At 44.2% G+C, this 13,002-nt stretch overlaps 1 protein-coding gene across 1 annotated transcript in view; it reads left to right on the top strand.

Annotated features, from left to right (window-relative positions):
• Window positions 1-610: 610 nt before the first annotated feature.
• The window catches only part of RASSF4 (Ras association domain family member 4), a 172,272-nt gene continuing 159,880 nt past the window's right edge, over window positions 611-13,002 (top strand). Inside the window, exon 1 of the mRNA XM_078642761.1 lies at window positions 611-646. The gene's annotated coding sequence lies outside the window, so the exon portion shown is untranslated. The remainder of the gene's footprint in view (window positions 647-13,002) is intronic.

Raw genomic sequence — 13,002 nt, 5'->3', positions numbered from 1 at the left:
GCGCACAGAAACATTTGGAGCGCTCACGTTCACAACTCAGGTAACGAATATCAGATTTAGTGGCACCATTAATCTTTTGTATGTTTCCTCAACTTTTCCAACACTCATAAACTCGTTAAAAAATGTACTCCTTTTACATATTTTAGGAGCATTTTTCTGGCTTGTCAATACAAGTGATGTTTTTTTTTTGTTTAAGAAATTTTTATTAGTATTTTGCAAGAGAAAACCATACATACGTTATATATATATTGGGAAAAATTACAAAAGATTATGGAGTATAAAACATATGCAATGGGAGAGAGTACATGTAGAAAAAGAGAAAAGGAAAAGAAAAGGGGAGAAAGAAGGAGCACAAGGGAGAGAAAGGAAATACAAGTGATGTTTGTCCTCAGATTATAAGCATTTTCACTATAACAAAGAAGAAAATGCAACTTATTCGAATTTATTTTGATATATGCTGGCTGAGTATTTTTAGACATTGAACATCATTTCGACAAAACAGCTTTGTTTACTATTCCTTTTTTACATTTTTTTCTTTCTCCTCATGGTCATTTATGCAGTGTGTACATTTAGTGAACAGAGGAGGATGGTGGGAAGAGATCAGTATCAGGCACAACAGCCTCTAGCAAGAGCAGAGGCTAATGATGTATGTATTTTGCATTCTTTGGTTTATGTGTTACAGAGAGATGACACAAGGCTTCTGAAAAAATGAAATGTAAGACTCTTGAACATGTAAAAACGTGTGCTATTTTTATTGAGGTTCTTGGCTCTGACTATAAATGAACAAACTTGACAAGAAGATAAGGATGATGAATATCTATTTCCAAAGTTCACTGTGAAAAGTGATAGTTTCCTGGCCTATAATAAAGATAGAAGCCATTATAGAAGCGGAAACCCTGAGTTTTAAGTTTTTTCTCAAACTCTGATTGAAAGAAATGTGGCAAGTCTAATCTGGCATTGCATTCAAGATCATATGAAAGAAGTAACTTCATCCAAAACGTGCTTTTCAAAAGAGGGGTATTGAATCTAAGGAGACAGCATAAATCAGCTGAACTGATTCTGCCAAAAATGTTTTGGTTGGAGAAAGGCAGTGGTGGTTCGTCCATACAGGGAACTTTAAATTGTACTCGTTTTGCAGCTTGGACCCAGTGAAGATGCATCCAGATGGACGAGGAAGCATGGTGATGGGGTGCTCTTCAAACAACCAGAGCTGCAAAATGCTAGATAATCTGAAGTTTAACCAAAAGAATATTTGTAGACGTAGATGTAAAGTAGTGTTGTATTTCTATAAGAGAACATGGGTATTTGTAAAGAGCACGTTTCGATCCTAACAAATGCACAATTAAGGGAATGTCATGGCGGGTCTTCCTCCAGGCAAAGGGATAAGAGATGTGACAGCCAATTCCATATGTATTTATGGACTCTGTTAAAGGTGTCAACTGATGATTATGTAACCACTCAATTCATGGAGTGGGCTTGAATATCCTGACAATGGACCCTGGAAAGGATGGTTCCAACTGTTCGTTTTAGGTGAAAGCACTGTTGTGGTAAAACAGCTTAATATGTGAATGTAGCCCAAGAAAAAATGTGTCTGGGTACTTTTGAGGTTGATAAGATCATCCAACAACACTTATCTGAATGAGATGCATCAAATCAATTGCCAGGCATCTCTTTAATCATGGACTAATCATGGTAATAATCAGATTCTTCCAGTGCAAACCGCAAGATAGCTATTCACTCGTAGCAGCAATATATTGTTTGGACTTGAAAAATTCCTTTTCCCTGTAAAACTTTTTTCGTGTATTATTAACGTATCGTTTTTTCACTTCTATGTATAATACACTCAGTCACCTTATGTCACTTGGGCAGTTTATTCACTGTAAAATCATGTCACTTGCGTCGTTCTGTTTTATGAATTACTAGCAGCCCGCCCTGGCGTTGCCCGGGGCAGAAGGGAGCTGGGGGCAGCATTTTAAGCCTCTGTGCACTCCCGCCCGCCCTGACATTGCCCAGACCGCATGCCTCGCCGCCCGCCCCGACATTGCCCAGCCCGCCTCCCGCCCGCCTCGCGCCTTGAGCCTCCCGCCTCCCGCCTGCCTTTGCCTTACCTGAGCCGCCCGCTCCGGACTTCACCGCCACTCCTCGCCGCTCTTTGCCTTACCTGAGCCGCCTGCTCCGGACTTCACCGCCACTCCTCGCCGCACGTCACCGCTCCTCCCCGCATGTCGTCATCACGTCTTGGTCGCGTTCAGCGCTACGTCGCGGCCGGCGCTAGTTTTAGGGGACTACTTTGTTTTGAAATTTTTATTTTTTAATTTACGTTTTTTTTTATTTTATGTCGCCTATGTCCATCTACACCCCCTGAGGATTCCAACAATGTATTGGGTGTGTGGATTGGCGCTGTGGTTCCCGTGTTTACCTTGCCAAAAGGTTTCTGTTCTCTCTTTATTCTAGTAGTATAGACTAGACAGCCTGTACTTTGAATTTTTGCAGTGGTTGATGAAAACAAAAGTAAAAAGTTTTTGATACCACCTAAAAATTGTTACTGTATATGTGTTCCAACTTCTATCAAAGATTCATTGATATTACGTAAATGTTTTGAACTGTAAAGAAACTCATGTTCTAGGCTGAATAATTCAGCATTTCCCTCTTCCACCATTTTCCTGCTATGCAGGGAGTGATGAAACCTTTATTTTCTAACAAGAACACAACACAGGGAACTTTTTGGACCATTTGAAGGTCTTTCTTGAAATTTATGATAGAACTGAACTGCTCAGGGTCTACCATTTACTTTAACTTTGTTAAGATAAAAAACTTAAGATACATCATTCTTAATTTCACCATGAGCACCTGAAAAATGGTCTGGCCGACTCCTGATGGACTTAAGGCTAAAAAAAACTGTCTCATGCATTTGGATAGCATTCTTTTTTGTGGTGATGAAAACATACTTTTTATCCAGCAACTCTGGCAAGTCCCCACAGAAGTCAGCTACTTTGGGGGTAAAAATCAACACTAAACCCCTCTGTGAAATGTCCTAACCCTAAGTAAGGTTTCAAATTGTACAGTCTATTAGAGGCAACACAGGAAAGAACAAATTGTACTTCTGGAACTTTAAAACCATTTTGGTGGCTCCCCTTTTTGATCTCCTTTCCCTCCTGCTGCATCTGAAGCAATACCTCACTTACCACCACTCATGATTCTGCAGGATGATCAGAAAAAGGGACTCACAGATATTCCATTACAGCACAAGGAGAAAGATTACTAAAGGGAACATTGGTGGTAGGCCTGTGGGTTGAACTAGTTCCTGTTACCAAAGGTTACCAAGCGAACAGTTAGTAAGGATGGCACCGTTTTACATCTATAAATGTTTGTCACTGAAATTCTAACTTTCCCATCAGATCCTTTTTAAAGACATCATGGCTGTGGCCCAAATGTCATTTAATTTTTAGGGCGCTAACAGAACTTCATTCTCTACCCAGAGTTGGTTTTCTGTTTTCTATTCTTGCGAGGCAGTAACATCACTAACCCTCATAAAGGAAAGTATTTCCTTCGAGATTTTGCTTATTTGTTAAACAATTTTATTGTGTGTTATTAAGTATGAAAATTGTCATTACTTTCATTGGTACTCCTAGTTATAAGCATACAATTTGGTATACTCGGTACATAGATGCATCAAACAAAAATCCGCTCGCAAAGGGGCAGATTCTCAGAACCTGCCCCTTAGCGACCGGTATTTTTGCATTTGGGATGCCTCATCCCAAATGCAAAAATCGCTAATTGAGAAATCGCTAAATTGCGATTATTTGCATTTAAAGAATCTCAAATTGAGATTCCTTAAATGCAATGCATGAAAGTTTTAAAAATAGTGAATTCGCTAATAGGGCACGCAAATTACCATGAAGTACATCTTCATGGTAATTTGCAAAAACTTTGAAAAATGCACTAAAATTTCATGTTGCGCATTAAGGGCATGTGTGTGCGCAACATATGTGCACAGATCAATTTCAGGGGGTGCAACAGGGTGTCCTTTGGACACCCCTGCACCCTTGAAATCGCAATCTCAATTTGCGAATCGCTAATTGTGATTCGCAAATTGAGATTGTCTTCCCATTCATTCCTATGGGCCTCTATAGGAATGAATGGGAAGGTATTCCTAAATTGTGACTCGCAATTTGCGAGTCGCAATTAAGGAATTCTAAGAAATCGCTATTTTTTTAGTGATTTCTTGATGCATTCCATTTTGCTATTCCTTAATAGCAAATCGGTATTTTTCGCTATTAAGGAATCGCTAAATGGGTTGTTGATGCATCTGGGGGGATATAGTCTTAAACCTTCAAAGACTTCAATGGGTCTTCGAAGATTTTTTTCTCCTAAAAAGTAATACCATATAGGGGAGAGGTTAATTTACATTGTTACACCAGCATCATAGCAAATCAAATTACAGAGGATACAAATGTTCTTTCAAGCACACTACGTCAAAGTCCACGCTTACTCTTTTGTAGTTTACTAGAAATTGGTGTCACATACTGTGTTTCTCATTGGCTGAAATCCGTCTTCAAAAAGAAAACATTCTTTCTCTGGGGAATTCAAGCATCCTCTATTTGCCGACCTTCAGGGAAGTCTTTCTTGACAGAATTCCCAAGAATCTACGAACTCTAGGAAAAGTTATTGAAGTCAACATTGTATTAATTGATCTGAAGTAGCCAGATCCTGTCAGGATGATGTTTGAAGACCCATCGCAATCTGAACTATTAAATCACTACATGAAATGTTGCAATTGGACACACATACTTTCATTTTTACGAACATGCCTTGCAATGATAGGACTTCCCTATTAAACGGCCGCAATGGGTGTAAAGCACTGGTTCACTCCTACGCATGTTTACGTATCTTGGCAGGAAACATGAGTCACCACTCCGGTCACAGCCTTCAAAATCACATGCATTTGAGTGCACGGGGATTTTTTTTTCCTGGGTATGTTTATACAGCGTCATATTGTCAGAAATATTTCCCATTCGTTCTTCTTAGTAGACTCGGTCATGCTGTTTTTTAGAAATGCGTCTGAAAAAAGAAAAAAAAATTCTAAAATATTTTATACCTCTTGCATCTACAACCAATTAAATAAGTCGGGAAATACGACTATTGACTTGAGAATCCTCCTGTTAACGTTTAAGCTTCCTAAGGCGTTTTAAATTCATCAAAATGTATTGACAAAATTAATTCTTGCACTATTCACAGGCCCAGAGAAAAATCTATAAAAAGTATATTATTGTGAATAAATTGAGGGTATCAGGCTTCTCCAAAATCTGAGAAATCCACAGATGATATATTAATGTAAATCCACCTATTTCATGTTGAATTCCCCTATTCTCATTAATGTCATGAACCCATGCAAAAAGCAGGGCTGTGCCAGCACAGAGCGCGTAAACTTTTCGCCGTGCTGAGAAGAGAGTCGCGCGAGAGCGCTCACAACTCTACATCCCTCCACAACACAAATACATAGCACACAATTAGTCCATTGCAGTGATGAGGTGTTCGGATGGGCGAATGACCATTCTAAGTCCCTGACGTTTACGGATTGGCCAAGCTCACTTCCACCAAAGCCATGGTCATGTGACAAAGATTGACAAACCTGAACAGGGGAGGGGGAGATGCAAGGGGCATGTTAGAGGAGCAGGAAGGTTTAACATTGAGATTCTCAGCAGTTGGCCTGGAGTCATTATTAGACATTTCTCATCCAGAATTTCCCTCGACTGAGTCACTGCCTCCTCCCTGGTCCTCATCAGTCATGGCTTCTTCGCATTCCTCTCCCTGCAGGGTTTTGAAGTATGAAGAGTTTTGAATAATGGTATGTCCATCTCACCAGGCAGGGATCATAGAGCCATAAATGGCAATAGTTATGTATGGCTGAAGATCAAATGTCGAGTCTTCTTGTTGATGATTTCTTGACTTGGCACGTACCAAGTCTCCTTGCTGTAAGTAGGAGACCTCGGCTGATCAGCGTAGGGTATCCCTTTGTTGAATTTTCTGCAATGTGCAGGACTTGGATTTCACGGAATGATGTGGAATGGACATGCTGATTTTGCACCCAAGTGTAGGAGAGATGGGTCTGCTTCCTATGGTCACCCCCACTTTTTGCTGTGATACTCTGGTTTTTCGACTTTAATCAGGACCACAGCCTAGCTGTTCTCTCTCTAAATTGATACCATGTACATTAGATACATACCAGATTGGGTATTGGGTCACCTTTGTGAGCCCCTGTATAGTGTACCAAAGGTACCCAGGGCATAGGTGCACCCAAGGCCTACCAGGGTCTGCAGCATGTATTATGCCACCCCTGGCTGGCCCTCCAAACTGACACCACAGGTCTGTTCACACAGCCTGGGTAAGGTAGTGTAATCATCCTTTACTTAGATATAGTATACCTATATCTACCTTATATATAAACACATATATACCTATCAGTCACTCCTATGGCAGGCCTTATCAATCCTGGAGGCAGAGTGCTTGGTTTTATGTGAGAGGGTGCCCTAGCATGAGCTGAGCCCCTCTGCAGCTTTCAGAACTATCTCCTTATAGCTGTTCTATGATATAGCAATCCCATATACTCTTAAGTGCATTATAAACCTCGCGGTTAATGCTAACTTTGGTTTGGCTTTATCAAAACATGTTGTGTAAGGTGTCAAACACTTTGGAATACTACCCCCCCCCCACCACCACCAGTTCTGGTGACACGGGTAGCATTCCACCCTTCTAGAGGGAGAAGACATGTAGTTACTGGTAAACCCAGTTAAAGTTAAACAGAGCATCAGCATCACAAAATGGATGCTGCTGCCACAGACACAAGTCTGACCTCCTACTGCTGGACGAAACTCCGGCAGGGGAGGCCTGGACAATAGGTTTCCTGTCAGGGGAGGTGCCAGCACCACCCCAGACAGGCTTATGTGTATTGGGGCAGGGAGGGCAGCATTCAGTGAATGCATTTCAGACACTGCCTGGGGCACACAAGGTGCTCCATGCATAGCCCGGTTCAAACCAGTTGCTGGGGCACTCCAGCCCCGCTCTGGTGCGAAACTGGACAAAGGGAAAGGGGTGTAACCACCCCCTTCTCAGGTCCAACCATAGGAGGGACCTTCCAGGGAGTCCAACCCCTAAACTTAGTATATGTATAGGAGCTGTGTCCCTAAGACTTTAGATTACCCTGGACAAATCTTTGAAAGACATATCCTGGACCTTCGATGTTCCATTTAGACTGGAAGACTGAAGACATCTCCCTTGTGGTCAAGGAGTGACCACCCTGTGCAAACAGGCACCACCAGTAACTTTCTGGTCTGCATTGTCGAGGCTCCCACCAGAACTCGAAGACTCTGCGACACAGGACATGGACTTCCAGACATCTCTGACCCTGCTCGACGATCCTAGCAAAGCTGAGACCCGTGGCAGATACGAGAGAGGTGGGACCGGAACTCCTGGACAGTCTGCATTTTGCCAACTGCATCGACACCTGAGGTAACTTGCAGTTGCGCATTGGAGTACAAGAAGCCCCATGCCAGAGCATCATTTGCACCGAAGCTCAGCCCTCCACACTCCACGAGTGTCCCGTGGGGCTTGCTCTTGCATTTCAGCTTGATGCGTATTCCCGGATCCTAGTCAGTTGGCTAGTGAGCCCCCTGAATACTTTCTTTTAAACTTAAACTGCTTTCCTGGTTGCTCCAGGCTTGCTCCAGCTTCCCTGCACCAAAGCCAATTGTCATCTCCTGCGTGGATTGCGTTTGCCAAGGCTTGTTGGTTCCAATCTAGATACCGACACCGCAGTCAACTAGATCCTTCATGGGGCAGCTTGAATCCAGCTCTTGTTTGTCTTTGACACCTCCTGGACCTCGTGGCTGCAGAGGCAAGCTTCACCTCTTCACCTGAGATATTCACGACATCGCCTGGTTCCTTCCTGGTTCCTTCCTGGTCACTGGCTAGTGACCCAGACTCTGTCCCTTCTTCTTTCAGGTTCTTCAGATCTTCGATCCACCCGGACACTTTTCCTCTGGTCGCCTGCAGCACTTCTTTGCAGATCTCCATGGAAAACGACAACAAAACCTGACACCAAAAGGTACCTATGCACCCGACTTCACTGGGTGAGGTAACACGAGTACTCTGGTGCTCCCGTGGGTCTTGACTCTCGAAGTGTCCTAGTCTAAAGGGGTTTTTTTGTAGTCCATCCGGAAGTGCCCTTAAACAGTTACTTTGTAAATTTAACATTTCTCATAGAAAGTCAATGGTAACTCGCGGCTGTGTATAGACGCTGCACGCGTCTCCCGTGGGCCTCTTACTTCCTAACCTTTGGTTGTTTAGTGTAGCCCCAGCGATTCCCTAGGCCCTAGGCCTACTTTCTATTCCAGACGTGGTTCTTATACCACTATTTTAGTATATGGTTTGCGAGGCCCCTAGGGCAAAACGTATACTGTGCAAATTTATCGTATGCTAATTGAGTAACTTGTATTGAGCTTTTACCTCTGATCTCATAAAGAGTGCAGAGGGGTTGTGTTTAGAATAAATACATATATATTTGATATATACCTTGTGTGGTGTCCTTTCATTTGGTATTCAAGGGATTATAATTGGTAAAACAACTTGCTTCACATGCTCTCTGAAGTCTTAGCCTATTGACTGCTGGTCCATGTTACCACTAGGATAGCTTTCTATAAGGTTGACTTTACAACCACCATCAATAAGAGTCGATTAGACTGGTGCAAGGGGCCCACTAGAACTAGTGGACATCATATGCCAGGCTAACTTCTCACATTGGTGTGCAGCGGATGGGATAAGAGCTTGCATTGTTTTGCCATATAATCTTGAGATATCATTTGAAAGATCACATTAAGGTACCTGTAGGTATATATAAATCAAGTTCTTATGATACATAAGTTCTACTGAACTTAGCAGTTGTAGGTGGTAACGGCTTAGCACACCCTGACTGGAACTCCTAGAGAGGTTCTAGTAGGAAACAAGGAATGTAGGTAGGTGCACACACCACACCTCACTAACATGTCTTTGGGAGCAGGGAACAATGTACCCCTGGAGGAGGACAGCACAAGGCTGCCTACTAAGTATGACACATTCACTTTTCAAGAACTGATAAACTGGTGTGTAGTCAGAAAGCTCAGACAAGGACAGAGTCCAACCTTTCAACACCTGGTAGATCTCTTAGTGTTAAATGATGTTTAGAAAGCATCACTGCCAGATAACCAGGATAGTAGAGAGGGGGACCAACCCTCTACTGAAGAGGATAACAATGGGCCAGACCCATTGGGCTCTGAAGAAGAGGAGTTGCACCAGGTGGAGGTAAATGAATGGAACCTGGTAAACTTAGGACTACCTGGGACTGGAGGAGGGCTAGGAAGTACTCTCTCCAGATCCCCAAGTAGGCCTAATGGTGAGCACAGGAGACACAGGTCTTATTCAGAAGAATCTATACATTCTGACTCATCAGTAAGGTCTGATGCCTCAGCTCTGAGGAGAATGCCTTCACCTCAGAGAATGGTGCATAAAGCTAGGATGAGAGAAGCCAAGCATAAGATCAAGAGGCAAGAAGTTGCCCTTGCAAAAGAGACCTTAGCTCTTGAAAGAGAGAAGAAATTGTGTGGGCTAGAGCCCACTGGTGGCAGCAAGATCCCTAGTGGTAGGGATAGGTCATATGATCATAGAAACCTAAATAAAATTGCCCCCCCCCTATCAGATAGGGGATGACATCCATAAGTGGATCACTGCTTTGGAGAGGGCCTGCAAAGTACAGCAGGTACCCCAGAGTCAGTGGGCAGCAATTTTATGGCTCTCCTTTGCAGATAAAGGCAGAGATAAGCTCCTAACAGTTAATGAACAGGATGCTGACAACCACACTGTCCTGAAGAGTGCTCTGATAGATGGGGTTGGCTTAACCACTGAGCAGTACAGGTTGCTGTTCAGAGACACCCAAAAGACACAGACTCAGGACTGCACTGCCTTTGTAGATTGTGCTACTAACTAAGGCTCTGGAAGGCTGGTTACTGGGCAGTAAAGTAAGTGACTATACAAGATTGTATAACCTTATAATGAGAGAACAGATTCTTAATAATTGTCAGAACCAGTTATTGCATCAGCACTTGGTTGACTCTGATTTTACCTCTCCCCAAGAATTGGGTAGGAAGGCAGACAAATGGGTCAGAACCAGTGTGAAGCAGAAGGTACAGAACCAAGGTGGGTATCAGAAGAAGCAAGACCAAAAGGGTGGGGAGAAAGCAAAAGACCAGAAGTCTTCTCAAGGTCCCCAAAAAGCTTCTAATGGTGGGGGTTCCCAACAATCCAAAAAGAAAGAAGGTCCTAAGAAACCATGGTGCAAAGTATGTAAGGTAAATACTCACTGGACCAGTGAATGCATCAAGAAGGAGACTGCTCCAGCCACCATTGCCCCTAAGGCAACTGTTCCCCCTAGTCCAGCTAATAGTGGCGGTCCTCAACAGAAGGGTGTAGTAGGGTTAACCCTGGGAACTGAGATGGATTCTGGCCTAGTCAGCATACCAACTCAAGCTGTCCTGATCTGTGATGTGGACATACCCATGTCCTCTACTGTGAGTCCCAGTAACTTGGGCAAGTACAGACAGTCTCCTTTAATTGATGATAAAGTGGCTCAGGCCTACGGGGACACATGTGCTAGTGTCACATTGGTGACTTCCAGCTTTGTGAACCCTGGACAGATCATACTAGGTGAGAATTACCTAGTGACCAATTCTAGCAATGTCACTACCACACATAGTATGGCAGTTGTTAATTTCTCCTGGGGAGGGGGTAACTGGCCTAAAGAAGTTTGTTGTTAGCTCAGACCTCCCTGCAGAATGTTTGCTTGGCAATGACCTAGAGACTTCAGCCTGGGCTGAAGTGGAGTATAGGGCCCATGCAGAAATGTTAGGAATCTCAGCACCTGTACTTGTTGTGACTAGGTCACAGGCCAAAAATTGCAACACTGAACAGGCACTGGATTCTGGAATAATGGACCAGTTGCCTTCCAGGAGGAGAAGCAGTAGGGTTAAGGCAGTACCTTCCCCTTTGCCTCAGAATGAGGATCAGCCTTCTGAGGAAGCTGATTGTGAGACCCAAGAAGGAACGGTCCTAGAAGAGCTTGAACCTGATCAGGTTGAGTTTCTTGGGACAGGGGGACCTTCAAGGGCAGATCTGAGGCAGGCGCAGTTGGACTGCCCTTCTCTTGAACCCCTCTGACAGCAAGCTGCTGCTGAGGCTGCAGGGAATGCTAGTGGAACCCATAGAGTCTATTGGGAAGAAGGGCTCCTGCATTCAGAGGCTAGAGACCCCAAGCCTGGTGCTTCCAGGAGGTTGGTCATACCTTTGGCATTCAGGGGCTTCCTTTTGACACTAGCCCATGATATTCCCCTTGCAGGACATCTTGGCCAGAACAAGACTTGGGACAGGCTTGTCCCTCACTTTCACTGGCCTCACATGTCAGAAGACACAAATGAGTTTTGTCGCTCCTGTGTCACCTGCCAAGCCAGTGGCAAATCAGGTGGCACTACAAAGGCCCCCCTAATACCACTACCTGTAGTGGGGGTTCCCTTTGAACGTGTAGGGATTGACATTATTGGACCAATGGATCCCCAAACAGCATCTGGGCACAGGTTTTTTCTGGTGGTAGTGGATCATGCCACCAGATACCCAGAAGCTATTCCCCGTAGGCCCACTACAGCACCTGTTGTGGCAAGAGCCCTTTTAGGAGTTTTCTCTAGAGTGGGGTTCCCTAAGGAGGTTGTTTCAGACAGAGGTACAAACTTCATGCCTGGATACCTGACTGCAATGTGGAAGGAGTGTGGAGTGAACTATAAGTTCACCACACCCTATCACCCACAATGCAATGGTCTAGTTGAAAGATTCAACAAGACCTTAAAGGGCATGATTAAGAGTCTCCCTGAAAAGCTCAGGCGGAAATGGGACATCCTGATGCCCTGCCTTTTGTTTGCTTATAGAGCGTTCCCACAAAAGGGGGTTGGCTACAGCCCTTTTGAACTTTTGTTTGGGCATCCTGTAAGAGGACCCCTTTGTCTGGTGAAATGAAATGAAAATTAAACTTATATAGCGCGTAACTACCCTGAGGCCTCGCAGCGCTTTAGCTAGAACCATTCAGGCGGCAGAGCAGGGCGCTAAGCTCTTGCAAACAAATGCATTTTTAATAGCTTTCTAAAAGCAGTCAGGTTGTTATTTTCTCTCAAGACCAACGGAAGAAGGATGGGAGTTACCTCTCAAAGTTCCCAAACAAGACATTGTGGACTATGTACTTGGTCTCCGCTCCAGGAGTACATGAAAAAGGCATCCAAAAACCTTGAGGCCAGTCAGGAATTACAAAAAGCCTGGCATGACCAAAAGGCTGTGCTGACTGTTTACCAGCCAGGGCAGGAAGTGTGTGTGCTGGAGCAGGTGGCCCCAGCAGCTCTCCAAGACAAGTGGAGTGGACCCCACACTATTGTTGAACAGAAGGGATAGGTAACCTATTTGGTTGATCTTGGAACTCCCAGGAGCCCCCACAGGGTGCTTCATGTCAACAGACTGAAACCATATGTTGACAGGGCTAACATGGGCTTGCTCATGGCTAATGATGGAGGACATGAGGAAGAGAGTGACCCTCTCTCAGACCTGCTTTCTCAGAACCCTGATGCTGGATCAGTTGATGGTGTAGCCTTGGCGGTCAGCCTCACTGATCAGCCGCAAAGGGACTGCAGAAAAGTTCTTCAGGCCTACAGACATATGCTTTCACTGACTGCAAGTCAGACTACCTGGTGCACTCATGAAGTGGACACTGGAGACAGTCTGCCTGTTAAAAGTAAGATTTACAGACAACCTGATCATGTCAGGGACTGTATCAGGACAGAGATCCAAAAGATTTTGGAATTGGGAGTCATTGAGCCCTCAGAGAGCCCTTGGGCCAGTCCAGTAGTCCTGGTGCCTAAACCTCACACCCAAGATAGTAAG

The sequence above is a fragment of the Lissotriton helveticus genome, chromosome 5_1 (genome assembly GCF_964261635.1).
Source record: "Lissotriton helveticus chromosome 5_1, aLisHel1.1, whole genome shotgun sequence".
In the NCBI taxonomy this organism is placed as follows: Eukaryota; Metazoa; Chordata; class Amphibia; order Caudata; family Salamandridae; genus Lissotriton; species Lissotriton helveticus.
The sequence above is the reverse complement of the archived record's forward strand: the minus strand, read 5'-3'. Positions and strand labels throughout refer to the sequence as shown.